We start from the raw sequence: 14,927 nt of genomic DNA, 5'->3' as shown, positions 1-14,927 counted from the left end.
GTTTTAAGTATAAAGGATTGCATCTTGGTAATGAAAGTTGTCCCTAACAAAGATTTGCCATGCAACTTTGGAGCCCGGGGTACGTACTTTATCTACAGCAAAAAAGGACCACCATTGATTGGTAGTGCGAGACGTAGTTCTTTGATTTGTGTCTAGACCAAGGAGCGCGTGCTTCACCGCCGGTGGAAAATAGAAGAGCTGCCCGAATAACAAAAAGCAACTTGGCTTTGGAAAATTCATAGCCCGCGCGCGAAAGTTTATTAGATGCTCTTTGCTGTCTGTCTCTGTGTCAATGTCTGTGTCTATATCTGTATCTGTGTCTTTGGCTTTGTCTTTGTGTTTGCCAGCGCTTTTCCTTTGCTTTTGTTGCCTTTGAAACGCGGCCAGAATTTTAATTTCCGCCCAGAGCGTGTCGCACGTGGCCGCACTGTCAAGGAAGTTGACAAAGCAGCGCGGCAGCGCCTTTGAATTACAGCCAAGTACCGTCGACCTTTGTGGGCTTTGTGGGTGTTGTGGGCCATCAGTTTGGCCGCCTGTCTGTAATTATGCCCCGCTCTAATTAAAAGCCAAAATAGTTGACCTTGGCTTGCCAACGAAAAAAATGTGTGAGTACGTCAAAGGCAAAAAGTCGAAAGAAGTGGAGCACGAGTGGATGGAATTTAAAAAAAAAAAAAAATATAACAAAAATTTAGCGGATGGGGAATATTCATGGGAAATAGTTGGCGATTGTTTTCGACGCATTCGAGCGTTCAATGCACTCCAAATATTTGTTCGAATATTTGCCAACACGCTCCAGCTTTTCTGCTGTTGCTGTTTCACTTCTGCTCGGCTTGTTAATGCCATTGTTGTACAACTTTTGTGCAAAATATTTTACGCCCCACAATTTCCTGGAAATCTACATTTTGCCCTGGCCTTTTTGCTTTTTTTTGTTTTTTTCGGGCAGCCCTCGAACACACACATCCAGCAGCGGGCCGAGTGCTGGGACCGACGAGACAGACACACATTTATGAGAATGGCTATTGGCATCGAGCCATGGCCCAAAGCCGTGATGCAGTTTGGCTCGTTTTGTGCCTTTTCCCAGTCCGTATTTTCGGCTATGTTTCGATTCGCAGGCTCCAATGGGCAAATTTCTATTACCGAAACTTTGTATGTACTCTATAGGGATATAAAAATGCTATCAATCGGTGGCCATATCAATTTTCCAGTCTGAAGGGCTAGCACCTCTGTTGGAAAAGTGAGAAAGCATACTTGCAGGTGTAGTAGCATGGGATTTTTTTTATAACTTTTCGTGATATCCAAGAGGGAAAATCTTTGTGACATTATTCGATAGAAGAGCGAACAGTAATTTGGCAATTAACATGTAACCAAAATAATTGGAAAACAGGAAAATCAGTCAACAAATGTTTCACTTATCTTTAAATGTGAATTACACGGTCAATTGTTTTAAATGTCTATACTTAAAATGGTTTTGATCGTTGAATATTTTTCTTAAAAGTGTTATATATATATATATATATATATATATATTTTATTTATTTTATCAATAAAATGATGTACATTTTCATCTTTGTAAATTTTATAAAAAATAGCCAATAAAGTTGATTTTAAATAACAGCTATTTGGGAATATTATTTGTATTAAAATACAACAATTCTAGAGTATAAATTATATGTACATAACATATATCATTTTTCATCCAAGAACCATTTATATGACGGAATCTCTTTATTAAAAATCAATTAATTTTTAAATGGAATAAACGTATAAAGCAAAATAACAGAAGAACGAAATTCTTGAATTCTTTCTTTAACGTTTCAACATTTCAATAAAGTACGACCATTTTAGAGCATTTCCCAGTCGTTCGCATCAGCTTATCGAAGATTTGCTCAAATTAATACTTAAAATGCGCTGCGTTGTCAGGCTGGGATTTGTCTGGCTGCTCTGCCTGCCAAATGGGAAAAATGTTCGCTCCGCCGGTTCTATTTTGGCACGGATTGCATAACAAATGCACAGGCCTGGCCTGGAGCCTAGAAACTGGAGACTGGTAATGGAAATGGAAATGTCAAGCAGCCCCTAGTTTTTAGTCCGCACCAAGGTGCGGCTATAACTCAATTTAATGTGGAAATTCGGGCAATTAAAGCGACTTCTACCGGCAGCTACAGTGCAAATTGTGCAATTGCAGTTTGCAATTTGCCTACTTTTGTGCACTGCGCACTTCATAAAGTGAATCATTTGGACGGGCAGAAGAAGCCTCAAGTCGAGCATGCCACTAGGGACTTGAGTCAGACTTGAGCAAGTGAAGAGCGCAATTAGCAGCCCTCCAGCCGAAAAGAATAAATGCCGAGCTAAATAGCTCAGGTAAACGCATGAGGCTCTGGCTAATTGCTGGCCATTGAGACTTTGAGCTGGTTAAAAACTTGCAGCACCTGAAGTGGCCAAACAATCTCAACGATTCACATATTTCACAGATCTCACAGATCTCACAGACTCCACACATTTAGGCGCACTCGAGCCGAGAAGTAATTTGAAGATGTTCACAAGTGCGCCAACACACAACTGCCAAAAAGACATGAAGGTTAATTGCGTTGCACTATTGCTGCGGGCAGAGCATTGTATCTGTGACGTATATCTTGTATCTGAATCTGAATCTGCACTCGAGTGTCTCGAGTGTGTGCGGCAAAATAAATTACATTTGTGCTGGCTGCCAAGAAAATTGAAAAATTCTGCATGGCTGGCAAGCGTTTTGCAAGCGTTTGGCCTGCAGCTCCTGAAGCAGTCACAGTTACCAGTCTCTCACAAAAACTGTCGCCCCGGGAAACCCCAACGCTTTTCCGCCCCCCCAAAACGGACACCTTAATGCATGCTATATACATACTACTACTATATGAACCATGGATTCCACATCCTTACACATGTATATATATACATGTATGCATTGCCTTGTTTAATGGAAACGAGGGCCAAGGGTTTGTGCAATTTTCAGTTGGCTTGAGAAACAATTTGCGAGTAATTCGGAATGTATTTGCATTGTCATTGTGAGAATGTTTTCGATTCAGAAGCCTTTGACACAAAATATAATATTCGACATATTCTGCACACAAAACAATTAAGGCAGACGTACTACTGTCGAATATTCACATTTGGCCAAATTACAAACAGAATCCAAGATAGTGTTATTCCAAACCAGAGTTTCGGTCCCTTGTGTGAGCTAAACTAATGTGTGTTTATGCATGAAGAGTGGCTTTTTGCTCTGACCATTTTGAATTTATTCAAATGCGATGCCAGCTTGCATGTAAAATAGGTTTCAAATACCGTTAACATTAATTAATCTGTCGATGTGAAACGAAAATCCATTCATTTATGGAAATATTCGAAGATTTACGGAAATTATGAAAGAGTCTTTAGTTTTAATTTTATTTTGGTTTCGACAATTAAGAAAATTTTCAGGCTTATTAAAGAGACTTATTATAGCGAATATTTTATAAATTCCTTCATTTTATTACGACAATTTAAATAATTGTAGGTCTTGGTTAAACTATACTAAACTATACTAAACTAAGGTCAGCTAGTAATTAAAAAAAATAGTTGTATTAAAATCATATTTCACCTTACAAATAAATTTTTTAATTACCTAAATAGAGGAAGATATTTTTAGAAACTTAAAACATTGTATAAAAAATAAATATAACCAACAAGTCGAAATTATATAACTTTAACTGAATATTAATAGCAGACAAGTATGGTTAAGTGGGCAGCTATTTTATGCTGCTTCCACTTTGAAAGCCTTTTTACTTCGTGGCTCTTAATCGATTCTAAAGGATCGCCTGAATTGTTTCGCTACGTTTGGCTACGTGTGTGCCATCGAAATGGATGGCATTGTTCTTAAAGCACCTTCCATGCATTCCACACGCTGCACTATATAATTCACACTTAACACTTGCATTTTTTTTGTTTTTGGCCGGGTCGAGGGTTGAGTTGTTTGTTTAGAACCGGGGCCATTCTTGGGGCAACTATTTCGCACTCTGCGGAAAGTTTTTATGCCACTTTTATCTGGCAACACGTAAATATTCGTTAAAAGTTGAAATTTAATTTAATACCCTTGGCGCATCTTGCAGCTGCAAGTGCAACTATTTTGCGCTGTTTCGTCAAGTGCAACGAAGGGAAAATCAGCCAAATAAATTTCACTTGCACCTTCGCCGGGCGTGGCGCGTCTGTTCTGGCTGCTTGTTAGCATTAAATTTATGTCCCGACATAAATAAAGCTTTCCCAAACAGTTTACGCTCTACGTGAACTCTGCAAATACGGCCAGAGACTGCCTCGGATGTGCCTCGGACCTCCCAGGCTTAGTTCGGTCCGGATGAGCATCTTCATTTGGGCTGCGGACACGCAATTGAATACCAGATTACGCCGTTTAGATAATTTCATTGAGATAAATCCGAAGCAGCTGTAATGGCATTTAATATTTATTATTATTGTTAATCCGCATGCGCAGGATCGTCGCCCTTTGTTTGGCTAGGAAGTTGCGTCGTCATCGGTTCAATGACTTCATCTCTGGCCTCTATTTGCGGCCAAATGGCCTTTATTATTGATGTCTTCGTCCTGTTTATGTGTCAACAACAAGCGAATTCGCATAAGCAGAAATTTCATTAAGTTGGCAATGGGGAAACGGCCAGCTTTGTATAATGATCCAAGCCGAAAAAGAAATCAATAATTTCGTTTTTCCGCTTTGATTGTGGAAGGGGAGCTAACTTTTCCAATGTATGCTCATATCGGTTTAATTTGACATTAAGTTCCCTTGAAGTTAGTTTTTACCCAAGCTTGAGCAGGATGATTGATTGAAAATGTATAGCAAAAACATAACAAAAGTTATTTCATGCTGTTATTAAGAGAAGTGATACCAAACAATTGTTTTTGAAGTAAACTCTGCTTAAATTTTTAAGAAATTAATTAAATGTGAGATATTAAAAAATGGTACTCATTATGGAAATTGTTTATTATTTACACGCCTACAGTTTCCCTATTATATAACGCCATTTAAAGTTAATTGGGAGTGGACCACAGGCCGTGTTTATCATTTTGAGAAATTGTCATAATTGATTGTCATTTCGGGGCTAATGGCTCGCTCCTCCGTTCAGGTCCTCAGAAGTTGTTCATTAGCAATGCCATTCCATTTCCATTCCCCATTTCCATTCCTCATTTCCATTCCCCATTTCCATTAGCAATTTTCATTTTCACTGGCATTTCAGATGTCAGAACATCAGCAACATCAGTTTTTGTTTCGGCCGAGCTAATTAATATTGGAAAACAAGCGGAACGCGTTGTTTGCCAACTGTGTTGGCTGTCAAAACTTGCGCAATTTATATTAAATTACGATCGAGTAAAAATCAATTAGAAAACATTCCATAAAAGCGGCTCCCCACAATGCCCTTTCATTCCCTAACATTCTCGCACTTTCTCCGCTTTCTTCATTTGCTATTTTCTTTTTATTGCTCAAAAAACCTGAATGAATGGGCTGTCGAGGGCGAGGGCGTTTGCAGTGAATTATTCCGAGCTGTTCGAGGTGCTGCAACAACGGGGAACGCCACCAAGGCCAGCAAACAAGTGCAAAAATATTTTTATAATTTACAGTTGACAGCCACGACACAAACAACAATGGGGGCAAATGTTTCAAAGAAGCTGGATGCCCCCACCACATCGCCAAGTGAACGGCGGACAGAATAAATAGTTGTGCAGGTGGTGTTAATTGAAAAACTTTCGCAACACTAATTAAAAGTTTCTAAACAAAATGCCACGGCTTGTGTCGAGCTGCTGGGATTATGTGTGGCTCTAGAAACTCCCAGAATCCGTTGCTTTTCGGATCAGTTACCTCGTCAATTGGCTGAGAACTGCCAACTGCCAACTGCGAACTGCTCTCTGTGTTTGCTGCTTTAGCGGGCGAATTATGTGAAATGTCGAGTGTGACAGGCCAAATTGATTGTGGACTGCTCGGCCCGGGTGTGGGATAATTAAAAGAGCAAAGCAATACATAATTGATTAGGTGAGAGCAATTGACAAAGTGCAATTTCCCCCCAGCTCCCCTATAAGTAGGCTACAAACATTTTTTAATTGCTTCTCTGTTGAGTGGGTGGCCAAATGGCATTGGAGTGGGGTGGATTATTATTGCATGCTCAAGACTTGAAATGGGGGCTAATAACCTGAATTTTAGAGTGAGTTAGCTTAAGTGGCTGGGCTTAAGACCCTCCTCTTAAACAGTATTCAATTTCTAAGGAAAGCAGTTGTAATTAGCTTTTATAAACATTGGTTGATTAGCATTCTAAGCTTAAATAAACAATAACTTAAATATTATATTGATTAAGAATTTATGTGAAACTCCACGGCCAATATTAAAAAAACAAACAAAAATTGGCATGAGTGACCTTGTTTAATAACTATTTGTTCAATATCATTGCCATATATTTGACAACAAACATTTGCTACGATTCATTTCTGTATGAAAAGAAGGGTATTATTATGCTTACTAATTTAAGATATTCTGAATTTAAAAATTGGCTTTGAATTTAAAAATAAATTGTCATAGTTAACTTTCTTATCTAAATTCGTAGCACTTCTCCGATTATTTCACGTTCCCCACTACTTTCTATCTCTTTCAACTGCAAAATCCGAAAAACAAGCAAAAGTCTTAAACAAAAAAGTATGATTTAAAAGAGAAATCTCAAGTGCTTGTCGACAATGAGTTTAATTTCCTCAACATCTTCCTGTCCGAGCTCCTCCGTTCATCTGGATGGGATGGCGTCGGTCACTTTCTGGCTGAGTTGTCATATTTTTGCCCGGTCAGGCGGTCGTCAGAGGGGGGATGAGAAGGCACAAAATACTGCCAGCAAAAGCGCAAAATTGGAGTGAAAAAATGGGCAAAAATATTTCATATCAAGTGCCGGCATTGTCCAAAACGAACCACGTTTCAAATTTAAAATAACTTAAACGACTTGAAACAAGTGGCTGTTGTTTGTTGCCGCTGTGCTGCCACGCTGACAGGCGCTGTGTCACGCCGGAGGTCTGGGGCAATAATAGAAAACACACCCAATTTACGTAGAAAACAATTCACTGGGCGCAGCACGAGCTGTGGCGGCAACAAAAGGACCCAAAAACCAGGACCAGGTGGCTCCACTTTCAGTTTCCTCCGCTTCCTGTGAATCCAGCTGCCGTACGAGAATGTTACCTTTTTGGCCCCGATGTCTCGCTGGTTTGTCAACTTTTGTTGTGGCGCGTGCAAGTCACAAAAAATGAGCGAAAAAAAAGCCGGAATATTTTTATTTTCCATGTCGGAAAAAGTGGTAGGGGGATATATGGTTTCGGTAACACGTTCGACTTAGCAAACTCAGTAAAATAAAAGTAAAATCTTTTAAAAATTCTTTTTTTTTTACTTTAAAAAGTGTATACCATTTAATGTCTATATTCCATGTGACAAAAATATGGTTTTAATTTTATGGTCATAAGCGATAATCAAAAATGTCAATAGTAATATTTATTTTTTGATTTTTATTGATATTGCTTAACTATAATGATTACTTTTGAATTTTATAACATTTTTCAGAAGGTACAAATTTATTATTAATTTACAAGTATTATTTGTCATTAATTAATTGTCAAGCTGTATTTCAACATCCATTTTAAAGCAATATTTGAATAGAAAGATTTTGTTTTTATAAAGATTCCAGCATTACCAGTTTTACACCTTATAGTCAATACTTTTATCAATTTGGGGATTTTTATATATTTTATTAATTTACATATTAGAACATTTAGAGTCGAATGCCAAGGATTATACCAAATCTAATGCTTTAAAATAAAATTAGTTAATATATGAAAAAACAGGATATTCCCCTGTCGATATGCAATCTCTACTCCAATATTATTTATTTTGGGCTAGTGCTTGAAACCTGGTCACCTCCAAGCCGAGGCAAACGGACTGGGGAGGAGGGCAAATGTATTTCCATGCCCGCCTCGAACTTGAGATGATAATCAAGGTAATGGCAAGGCCGTTTGGCCGGAAATGACTTAGTGTTTGCTGGGAAATTAAGCGACAGGAAAAGCGATGGGCGATGTGCGATGGACGATAGGCGACAGGCGGCGGAAGAAGGCGTAATGAATTTAATTGAAAGGTTCGTATATGAACGTCATGTTGGGGAAATGTCCTGCCATTGCTCAAAGCCCCAAAGTGAATTATGGAAAATTGCGGGCACGCGCCACCAACCGACGCATTGGGCCACAAATCGCGCTAAATGGGCCGTTGGGATAGATTTTTAGCTGGAAATGGGCTAACAAATAAAACAGTTCAATAATAATTACTAATTCGGTTAGTCGGCCTTAGCAAACATACAATATTTTCGTTGTTCCGTAATTAATTAGCCATTTGCCATGATGACAGTTACATGTGCCGATCAAACGACAAAAGGTCCTTCGGCCCAGATGTAGATACAGATACAGATACGGATACGGATATGGCTCGTGTGTTAGATAAATGTCCTACCAGATAGTTCCCACGAGTGCCGTTTGCATGTGCGATAAATGGGGACACTCTCCCGTCGACGGGGCCAAAATACATTTGTGTTAATAATAGACATTGGCAGTGTCATTTTTCATACACCAGGGGGAACGACAATTGTCCCCTGAAAGGTAAACAAATGGCGGCAGCTGGATGCTGGATAGCTACAAAAAATTGCTACAAGCTAGCATTTGCCCTCCCCTTGGATACATATAGGTAAATTATGGTTAGATAAATTATGCGATTTATTGGCATCACAGCACTTGCCTGTGCATATTTATGCCTGCTAATCTGGGAGCTGGCAAGAAATCATAACTCAGTCGAGACACAAGTCGGTGCCGCAGACAAAACTTCATCTTTTTTTAGGCCATCGCAAGTGGAAAACTACATAGCTGAGTGCAGTCAGTGCATACTGCATACAACACACACAGCATACAGCATAGAGCATAGAGCAGGGTAATTGAAACTCATCATCTTCAGTTGGCTTTGAAAAGAAGCCAACTCGTTGGGCCGAACATAAATTTAGCCATAAAAGAGCATTTAAGATAAGCTTGCATTTATGGTCGTTAAAATTCAAAATGCCATTTGAGCGGAGCCAGGAAAAAAGTAATAGCAAAAAGGGGGGGGCGGCGGGCAGCCGAAACAGCACGACATTCTGAATGGGTGGCTAGATGCATAAAGCCAACTTGCATCGGATGCGGCAAGTAAAAAACGCGAGCCATTTACCTAATACGCTAAATATCCAAAATCACATTGGAGCTGAAGCTATTGGGTGGATGGGTTGCGGTTCGCTTATACCCAGACAACATTTTATGTTTGTGCGCAGGTACACACCAGCGTTATGCTGCCAGCGATAGCAGTTTAGTGTCGTTCATGTTAATTTTTGCCGCCAGTCAGTCAGTCAGTCAGTCAGTCAGTCAGCAGGGGATTGGCAGGTGGATATGTGCACTGCACATCATCGGCATTCTCGATTTCTGCTGACTTTTGCTCGGCATTACGCTCGATTGAGTGCACAATTTCATTAAACGTATGTGCCTTAAAGGGGGTCGAATTCCGCCCCAGAGTTTGGGGTAAATGCAGTTACCAGAGTGGCGACAGCTGTGAGTCGCGAACTGGGGATTCGAGGAGTTTCAGCCAGGACTTAATCCCAAGTCACAAACGCTCAAAAATGGGACACGGCTTGCAGAGCTAAGCGATTCGCTGATTGAGGTGAGCATTTCCATGGGAATACATGAATACGCAAGTAAATATATTTCACACCCTGTGATGGTGGTCTAGCTTTAAGCAGCCATGATAGTTTTCAAAAGGAAATAGTGTCGGTCATTGGAAAGCCGCTTTTTTAATAACGATCTTATGATGAATAATAGTTTGTTAAGTTACTGGCAAATAAATAAGTTTTTTATGTTAATTGTAAAAATATAATTTTTGTATTATTAAACAACTAAATCTGAAACTTAATTTTATTAAACATTTCACAAGCTTTCATAAAAAAAGCCCATAAATTGATTGAATTGTAGTGCTTTTGATCAAGTCTCATAAACATAATTTTTTTAAACATTTCACATGCTTTTGATTTTATATTTACTAACTGCAAAAGGAATTTATTAGGCACAACTCTGAAATGTGTAAACAATTGATAAACTCTCCAAAATATATAGTAAGTAGGTGTAAAGTCTTTAAACTTTAGTGTCTATATCAATGATAAACCATTTTTTTTTTTACTTTTTTAGATTCCTATTTCCTGTTGACTTTGGTTTTGATCAAGATACTTTAAATCCAGATTAAAAAACATAAATTTATTCTTTGTTTATTTTTGAACGAAAGTACCATTTACATTTACATCCCTACTGCTTTCCTATTTTTTCGATCGAGTCTGATTTTGGCAGCTTAAAGAGTTGGATTAAAAAACTTTGCCACCAAACTCACGCAAAAAAAAAAACTTGAAACGCATAATGAAGCATGCCAAAGATTGATATATATTTTTTGCGGCTTTTGCGGTCACGTTGCGGAATCGGTTTGTAATTAGTTTGCAGGTCCGGGTTCGTCGACCCGGCGACCTGTCACTCACTCGACGAAACCCAGACGTACAAAAACTTCTGTCGCCGCCCGACTGTCCCGAGTTGATTCCCCACAAAAGTGTGCCACACACTCTGAATGCCTTTGAAGTGCTTCTCAGTGAATGGGTGTGAGTGTTGGTGTGACTGAATGTGAATGTGATTGCGAGTATGATTGCGAGTGTGAGTGCGAGTGCGAGTGCTTTATTCATGACGGCTATGCCTTTGCTGTTTTGTGGCTTTTGGCATGCCACAGAAGTTATGCACTAAACGAGGCCCGGCACTTTGCAAATTTATGCTTTGGCTGGGTCAGTTCTTCTTTAAATGTATTTTTTGGCAGGCCAAAGTTGCCGGCAATGGCAATCGAGCAATCGAGCCCAGGCCGTGGCCAATAACTTTTTAAACGCCTTGGTCCAAGACGAGAGACTTCAAGCTACATGTGTCCAAAATAAATAATCCTGGACCGGCTCAATCGTCTGTCGCAGTCTGAGTCCCGAGTTCTGAGTCCTGAGTCCTTCTGCATGCGAGTGTCTGTGAATCAACACCATTTGTCGTTTGTCAAGTGACAATTGAATGCAATGACTTTTGCCAAATTGATTCTCGACAACGGAACGGAGCAACAATAAAGGCGACAATGAATTCGACTATCGAATGCAAGACACTTCTCCATCTGCAGTTGCCCAAGATCCTCCAGATGCGAGTGTGTGTATTTATGTGTGTCGTCGAGATGGTCGCATCTGTCTGAATGGGTTTCGTTTCATTTCATCTCAGTGGCTTTCGTTTCGTTTCGTTCGCTTAGCCTTGAGTTTTGCCCAAAATAAATGGCATATTAAGTATACGCTCAGTGGCACCTGCGACTGTGCGACTGTACGACTGTGCCACTGGGTGGCCAAACAAACATCGACAGCGCGTCGAGGGCACGCCATATAATATATAGATGCATAATGGATAACCATATTAAAAAGGGAAATTGATGACTGGTGACTAGACTAGAGTAGCTTGAATTCAAGGAAGTGAGCGGAAGTATAATATATTAAGAACATTTATTGATATATTGTCAATAAGGTGCGATAGCTAAATCAATTGAATTATCTAAATATTTTGTATTCGATTTAGGGAATGTAAATTTATTGAAATCGTAAGCTCTTTCGGATAAGAGAATTGAATTTAATGCATTTCTACCTGACATTTATGGCACAACTCAAATTTATCAAGTACTGCAATGATACCTTATAAATCAGATGCAATACGTAAACTGAAAAATGAACAGTTTGTTTAATTAGTACATATCAATGTACCCTACATTCAAATACATTCTCAAACTTTTCCATACAATCAAATTAATAGTTTCTTTTATTATTCTATTCAAGAAAAGCATAAACACTCACCGCACATATCCACTTGAAACTTCTCTTATGAAGTTAGAGATCCGTAGAGCCAGTTGCAAGTTGCAATTTTCTGTCTGTCCTTTGGCGGCACTTGGGAGCTAGTTTACCATAACCATTTCATTAGGGGCATATCATGTGGCCATTGAAGGTTCCCGGAACTCGGTAAACACCTCGAGATCTTGGATCCACACCGGCAGCTGAATGGCAATCTGAAGCCTTAAGATTCCCCGAGTGGCGACCTTCAAGCAGCCACTTGGCAGTTGCCAACTCGTCATTACCGGTTGCATAAATATTTACAAGGCACACTCAAACATACACGGCAGGTAGTTTTAGTGGTGGGCGGAGGTGCGGAAGGGCGTGGCTCGGGCTTGGGCTCATAAATTGAGAAGCTGCAAGGCGCTTGATGCTTGCCCCCAACACAAATACGAGTGCAAACATGCCATGACATCGACACTGACGAGTGAGGGAGATTTTCCCTGCCGCCCTCTGGGGATTTCCCCGTCCTTCGCTGAAGATTTTCCTCTCCACGCTGGCATCGTGTTTAATCGCGTTAATTGCGAGCTGCTTGTTACCTTGGCCAACTAGGAAATTCGACTCTGTTTAATTGCCGCGCTGGCTTGGTGGAAAACTTCTGGCAGTCGACTGTCTGTTTTCGGCCGCGTCTTAAAACCTAATTGGTTTCGGCTTTTTGACTTTTTGGTGGTTTTTAATTGCACATGTGCTGGCCTCAAGAAGTCACTGGTTATTAATTCATTTGCGGTTTGACTGACAGTGCAAGTGCAGAGACTTTGGCCTTTGCTGGTGACAATTATTTAAATTGAAATTATTCCGATGACTTTCCAACACTTGGCCTTCAGCTTTAAGTGGACAGCTCCAGTTCACTGAAAAAAGTATACTTTAAATTCATACTGTAGCGAATAAATATGATATACTCACATTGTTCACTTTATTAACAGAAAATAGAAATGTATTTAATTTCAATTAATAAAATATATGTATTTACTTCTGGATTACTATAAGAAATGCACTGATTTGTCATAAATGTATTTTAAAACACAATATGTAATAACAAGTGCTAGAACTGTTACATTAAATAATTTTGTTGAAGCAAGCACAGATTAATTAGACAAGCTATCAAATTTTTAGTGTGTTTTATGTATTAAGGTGAAAACATCACTTAAATTTATGATTACAATTTCTGTTCAGTACAGTTTTTCTCCTAAGCCATGACGTCATTAAATAAGTAATATACATAATTGGTGTTCTCGAACTACTTTTTCTCAGTGCCTCAACCAAAGTTGGAGTTTAAGTTTGAGCTCAAGTGGCCTCGACTCGACATTAACCAGAGTTGACAGGCTGCAGCATTTGCGCGGCTTCCATCCCCTGTTCCTCATTAACTTCGCCTGGCCTGCGGCATAAGCTAGCCCACTCCTCAAGCCCACTGCTCCTCAAACCACGACCACTTATTGTTAATCCTCAGCGGCCTAATGTTCAAATGTTGGAAAATTGAGCCGACAGCCACGGCTGGCTGGCAAAAGTGAAAATAAGGCTGCGCAAACAAAAAACACACCGAGTACGACAGCAAAAAAAAAGAACACAACTTTTGAGTGATGCTTGCAGCACGATAAGCACCACCAGCTAACCAGATTCTGTATCCGCCTCGGTGGTGCTGCCCCGGGAAAGGCTTCCCCACTACCACACTGTCCTGCAAGGCAAAGGATTTTGAAGCCAAAGTAATGGCTACAAAATTCAAGTGCTTTAGGGTCACACTTGAAATTTGTAGATATTACTTTTTTTAAAACTCATATGTTAATCCTTAAAATAATAAAATGATATCTTGTTTAACTTAAAATGCTAACCTGCTGCTAAAATATAAAAACAATGCACTTAAATAAAGAATAGCTTTTACCTTTAAACATTCAAAAGTCTTTGGTCTACACTAAGCTCGATATATACGGTAAATTGCTAAAGCTTTTTACACGCCATTTCATTGAAACCAATAAAATCATTTCTTTAATTTACGGTATAACTTTTTAATTCCTAAAATACTTATTCCTGTGGCAGCGGGGGTTGCTGGGGGTCGTCCACTTTTGGCAGAAGGCAGCTCCAACGTAGCAGCGGATCAGCATTATCGGTGGCGGAAAAAGAAGACACTCGGAGAGAAGGAGAAGGAAATAGCAAGGCTTGGGTGTCGATTCTAGCGCCGACCGGCCGGGCAATGTATTTCACGATCGTAACAATTTTGAACTGAAAACTTAAAAACTAGAGCGCTTCAAGCGCTGAGCGCAGCCGGGAACTCTCCAAGAGCGGGAGAGTTCCTTGGAAGTGGTGAGAGGCGGTAAGCTTGCTGGAATGTTCTGAGCGGCGGAGAGCGGGAGAGCGGGAAGCGAGAGCGTAACATTGCAGCCTCTCGATCTTGTTCCGCTCTCTAAACAATACGCAAGTCATACAATTTCTCCTGCGACAGTTTTTCTAAGGTCATCAGACCGCTAAAATACCGATTTGTTAACATTACTAAATGCAAATTTTTGTTATTTTAAAAGGAAATATATAAAACAAAAAGACAGCCACAAACTGATTACAAATTGATTATTTCACGGTTGCTCAATTAACATGCAAATTGAAAGCAAGCAAAGTTTATTCTTTCAAATTGTTTTTAAATTATAAAATAATACAAAAATATTTTCTAATATTTCATTGGTTCAATAAAGCTAATATTCATAATATAATAAAAGGCATGTGGTTTTTAAATTCCATGCAGCCTTGTGTTTTTAGAGGAAGTAAACGAGGTTTAGTCTTTTGGCTGAGATGGTGCTTGAGTGGGTGGTTGGACGAGTGGGTGGGCCACACTAGGGGGCGGAGGTCGCGGGGTCACTGGCGCTTTAGCTCCAGCTTTTGGCTTTGTCGCTAGTCCAGGACAAGAGCGGCACAAAAGTTTGTTTG

General features: G+C 39.7%; 1 protein-coding gene across 2 annotated transcripts in view; it reads right to left on the bottom strand.

The window, feature by feature from the left end:
* The window catches only part of LOC108138216, a 67,609-nt gene extending 55,058 nt beyond the window's left edge, over positions 1-12,551 (bottom strand). For both annotated transcript variants that reach the window (XM_017260361.2, XM_017260346.2), the window contains exon 1: positions 11,985-12,551. The gene's annotated coding sequence lies outside the window, so the exon portion shown is untranslated. The remainder of the gene's footprint in view (positions 1-11,984) is intronic.
* Positions 12,552-14,927: the final 2,376 nt, after the last annotated feature.

Source organism: Drosophila elegans, unplaced genomic scaffold (assembly GCF_018152505.1).
Source record: "Drosophila elegans isolate 14027-0461.03 unplaced genomic scaffold, ASM1815250v1 contig_814, whole genome shotgun sequence".
NCBI lineage: Eukaryota > Metazoa > Arthropoda > Insecta > Diptera > Drosophilidae > Drosophila > Drosophila elegans.
Note: the sequence above shows the minus strand (reverse complement) of the source record. Positions and strands in the feature narration are given on the sequence as shown.